The following is a 5,000-nucleotide window of genomic DNA, read 5'->3' on the forward strand; positions in this document are numbered from 1 at the left end:
CGCACATCGGCTCCGACAGCACATCGGCTCCAACAGCACATCGGCGCACTTTCGCTTCGACATAATTCGGAGGTGTGTATACCCTTAAATCCTTCAGTAAAGAGATAAATGGAAGGATGTATCCATTCATGAGATTGATTCAGCATAATAGTAGTATCAATGTTATTCCATCTCTTTATACATGTTTGGTCTTTGCCCTTAATAGTTGAGGATCATGAATTGGACAGACTGGAGGTTTTTGCCCATATCTTCTTCCTGTGCGACGATGAAGACTGCAACAGGTGAGTTAATGTGTGAGATTTTGCATTGAATTGGAAGGCATAAAGCACATGTACCTCCCAATTGACAGAAAAATGATTTCTTAACACCTGCTTTATTGAATTGCATTGACATGTGGGGAAAGAAGGTTGTCCTGTTTATAAATCATATCAACTCTGTGTGTGGTCTCCCAGAGTGGTATTGACAGTGATAAATGAGATAATACATAAGTAAAACACACACACACACACACACACACACACACACACACACACACACACACACACACACACACACACACACACACACACACACACACACACACACACACACAGAGAGAGATACTGTTCATTTGAACAGCAAATGAGACAAAAGCTATAAACGTTAAAGAATGCTTCCATTCCAATGGTTGGGAAGTAGACCTCCAGGCCGATGCTGCATATGACATTTAGACAAGGTACTACTATACAGGGTTTATTGCTATTTCTCACGCAAGCGTTTTACTGATCAGCTGTTAATCAAAACGACAACAAATACTGTATATGCAGCAATGCTAAGGTGAAGCTGTGCCCAAGGCGTGTGTGCCAGGTGGGCTGCTGGCAGGGGGAAGTGCCCTGCTTTTCCCACTAGTAACTTCATATGGTCCACTAACTATGTCCTTGGGCATAGTATCCATTTGGGGAATGGACAGAAATACAGTTGTGATGGATCTGTCACTAATATTTGAATATTATGGATGAATCCCTGATATTTAAAGTACTTATGTCCTCAGATTTAAGTATTTCAGCTTGAAGCACACTAGAGGCATGGCTGATCAGACAAAAGACGAAGAATAAACCAAATATTTTGATGCGTAGCAGTAGACACATGCATGAATGGACTACAGGAGAGTCAATGAGATGACCAGAGGTAGAGGGTGGATTCCCATATGCGGACTCCAGTCCTTCCTTGCTCACATGCCTCCTCGTGGCCTTGTGATGACGTCCCCGAGAACATTGTATTTTCAATATCTTGCAATAGGTAAATTCTAATGTCATTTTCTTATTTGCAAACGGGATGGTGAATGAAGAATAGTTCCCTAAAAATCGTTGTGGCTAGGCTGACAGCAGGGAGTCCGCATATTGGAATCCACCCAGAGTCTACAGGCTTTGATGAAGAGACTAACGGCTTTCACAAGATTGGTAACCTGTGCCTATTGGCTTCGCCCATGCTTCCCATGATGTTGCACAAAATGCTACGATTGAGGTGCTGGTTACACGTTTTCGCATATTTTTAAATGCTGGTATTTTTTCTGTTTTAGACCCCTAAATGGGATATTTTTAAAACCAGAGTTTTGACATAGTATATGTATACACAACTTCTGAATCTGTTTGGGAAATATGGGAATATTCCAATGCCTCTAGGTTTTGTTTAATTTCGGACCTTGCTCTTCTAGGAACTGATATCTTATTACACCATTGAGGGACAATGACAGAGAATCATATGGACTGGGATCTCCTGGATGTAACATAGGGCTTTAGTATAGCCTTCAGGTAAGCCGGAGCAGAACCTGCCGATAGTGAGACCAGGGGGGTTGAATATAGACTTTGTCAGAAGAGGTATATATTACCCTCACCTGTTTAAAGGCAGGCCGATGGAAATATGCCAGAGGCAAAAGAGGCTTTCATCTCAGATGTAATTGATGGGACAACTGTTGGGGCAATAACATACAGCAAGTTTGTGGGGACAGGATCCAGCAGACAGGTAGTGGAATGGCTACCAGTGATGATGACTAAAACCGATTGTGTTTTCATTTGTGGTCCTGAGTGAAAAGGAAAGGGGAAATGAAAATGAAAGTGAAAGTAAAAATGAAAGTGAAAATGGACATTCAGCTAAAATATAATTGCTATTCACCATATGAAGCCAAGAAGCTCAGTTTTAAGGGGGATTCATTAGAAATATGCTAGATAATGATAAATTAAATTCCGTTTTCAGACTAGTGTTCTGACTGTGTTGGAAGAGTGTGTACAAACTAATGGTATTTTGTCAAATCATAATGAGTACAAAATCCCGCCTTTATTTCTGTGAAAAGCACTCCCTCTGGGGAAGTAGTCCTCTTTATCCTACAGATGCTCAGTGAAGGCGCTTGGCAAGTCTGCCTCTGTGCATTATTCCACAGCCTGACATGCCAGATGAAGATCTGACTGTTGACCTTTTGAACAGGGCTGAGAGCGCTCAAACTATGAGGTAAGGTGAACTTTTCCACTACCTGCAGTGGACCTGCATGCTCACTCGCAAGCTTAAAAGGTTGATTTCCAATGTCTATTCCACGCTGAGCTCTCGCAGAAGAACGAGGACTACATGCAGAGCAAACGCCACGGAGACGCATCACCTGTGATGGGTATGTTATTTCTAGATGCCCTTATCTTGTTCTCCTAGCTCCCTGACAAATTGTCAAACACGGATTACGTGGCTAGACTTGAGAGAGATATGATAAGTGAAACGTCCAACTCAGGGTGTAGGCAAGGGCGGCCTTTAGTCGATATTATTGCTCCTCCGTTGCCAGATTCACACTGGATGAAATGATCTTTCAACTGACTTCCCTGTTTTGATTGTTGTTGTTTTACAGGTGTCATGGGGCGACAGACATCAATCAAGACAAACATCCATTCCGCTTACAGCCTCCACATCATTCCTCAAGAGCTTGTGTTAATTTAATATGCAGGCCACTTTCAATTATAAGGGGATAGTGGTGGGCCTTAAGCCTATCGCAAACCAGGAAATCACATTTCCTCTGTTCAAGCGCACTGGATGGACGGGATGCACAGCTCTGCTGCGAGAGTGTAGCGGTGGAGGAGTCAGGTGAATGTGCCAGAGCCCAGGAAATAAAGGTTGAGGACATAGAGATGGACATCGTAATCACTGAACCATTCAATGATGAATTTCAAGTTAGTCTATCACCAACTGAGGTGGAGGTGGTGGTGGTGGTGGTGGTGGTGGTGGTGGTGTGCCTTATGTCAACGGATAACATTGATAACATTTGAAATCTCTCCTCCGGGCTCATTGGATGGGGGAGGGGAGCTGTGTGTGTGTGTGTGTGTGTGTGTGTGTGTGTGTGTGTGTGTGTGTGTGTGTGTGTGTGTGTGTGTGTGTGTGTGTGTGTGTGTGTGTGTGTGTGTGTGTGTGTGTGTGTGTGTGTGTCTGTGTCTGTCTGTGTGTGTGTGCGTGCGTGCGTGCCTGCCTTCGTGCGTACGTGCGTGCATGCGCGTGTGTGTGTGTGTCTGTGTGTGTGTCTGTGTGTGTGACAGAAAGAGGGGGGCGGACGAAGGAAGCAAGTATGGAGGAGGGGGTTGCCGACCGAGGGTGATGGAAAGGTGAAATTAGATCCATTATCGCTCCCTGACAGTTTATTTATCTGCGTCCTGACAAAGTTTGTGCTGACAGCTTGCTTGGTGGCTCTGGATTTGGATTGCCTCCATGTCGTCAGGTGCACGGCAGCCATGCGATCTGACCTTGAACACCCGCCGCTGCTGTATCCCTGTGGGAAAGAAAACGCTTTTGTGTCACCGCAGCAATTCACTGCCAATAGCCCCAGACCTGGATAATGCCACGTCCCCTGCTATCTGAGACTTTCATAGGGCCAGATCTGATAATGTGTATGCTCAGGTGAAAAGATTATTGACCTGTTAGAAAGATATCCATGAGGTTTAGATACGGCGTGGGGTAATTGATGGGCCCTTTTTATTTCTTCTTGTTGTTCCGTCCTCGTGGGATGGACTGCGGGAGAGGTATAGGCGAGGTGAGGCCCAGAGGTGTTGGGGGACAGACGAGGTGTCGGATCTGATTGACTGGAGTGAGGCTCACGGGCGGCTCATGGCAAATGATCTCCAGGATCAAGACATGACCTAAGCTGTCACTCAGCTTGTGATGAGCAGTTTGGGTCAGCGGTTCAAGGGGGTAGCACAGAGGGAATATGTCCTTTATTTCATGCATTATTAAGTCAGCTCAGCTTAGGGAGATGGTCACACTTTATTCATTCATTGACTTCATTGATGTAACTGTATTGTCCGTTTTTTTTAGTTTTTTTTAGTACATCCAGTATGTGTTAAGTTTCAGGAAAGAATCAGAATCCGAGAATCATTGCAAACCATCATGAGACAAAAGAGTAGCAATTTTGGATAATTCTTACTCATATGAAATACACGATGTTTCAAACACAAGTATTGTTAGTTTTTGCTTTACCTGGCAAAAAGTGCAGCAGCCTAACAGTCGCTGTTGTTACAGTGTGAAGCAGCAGCATTCCAAAGCGATGTAGGGATGCAAATTGCTTTAACTTCAGCATGTGTGCAATCATCAGGTGAGGCAATGTGAATCTGCCATGTGAATCTGCCATATCTCTTAACTCATTATGTAATAATGATACTCATATAATAAGAATCCACGTTGACTACACTGGCTCTTGGTTCATGTGGATTGCATCACAATACTTGCCATCAAGTTCCTGTACAGTATTACTTAACAGGGCTTTAATTTTATCAGTAAACATGAGCAGTTAGATATTAGCCTCGTGTTTAATTTCCCACAAATTGCCATAGAAAGAAATGCTACTGTATTCATCTAAGAAATGTCATTACAATGTAATTGTTTATGGTCTGCTTCTTAATTGATTATTAATCATTCATGTCTGCATAATAATTCGATGAGTTATCTGAACATCCCTGGTAAATGGGGTGAATTAAGGTTTCTGTTTAGGAATGCCTTAG

General features: G+C 43.5%; 1 long non-coding RNA gene across 4 annotated transcripts in view; it reads left to right on the plus strand.

Moving 5' to 3' along the window:
* The window catches only part of LOC134465419 (uncharacterized), a 27,689-nt gene that overhangs the window by 85 nt on the left and 22,604 nt on the right, over positions 1-5,000 (plus strand). For 3 of the 4 annotated variants that reach the window (XR_010038153.1, XR_010038152.1, XR_010038154.1), the window contains exons 1-3: positions 1-72; positions 206-281; positions 1,694-3,185. The exon at positions 1-72 is cut by the window's left edge and continues 85 nt beyond it. This is a non-coding gene — a long non-coding RNA (uncharacterized LOC134465419). The remainder of the gene's footprint in view (positions 73-205; positions 282-1,693; positions 3,186-5,000) is intronic. The other variant, XR_010038155.1, reaches the window with a different exon arrangement.

Source organism: Engraulis encrasicolus, chromosome 16 (genome assembly GCF_034702125.1).
Source record: "Engraulis encrasicolus isolate BLACKSEA-1 chromosome 16, IST_EnEncr_1.0, whole genome shotgun sequence".
Taxonomy (NCBI): Eukaryota; Metazoa; Chordata; class Actinopteri; order Clupeiformes; family Engraulidae; genus Engraulis; species Engraulis encrasicolus.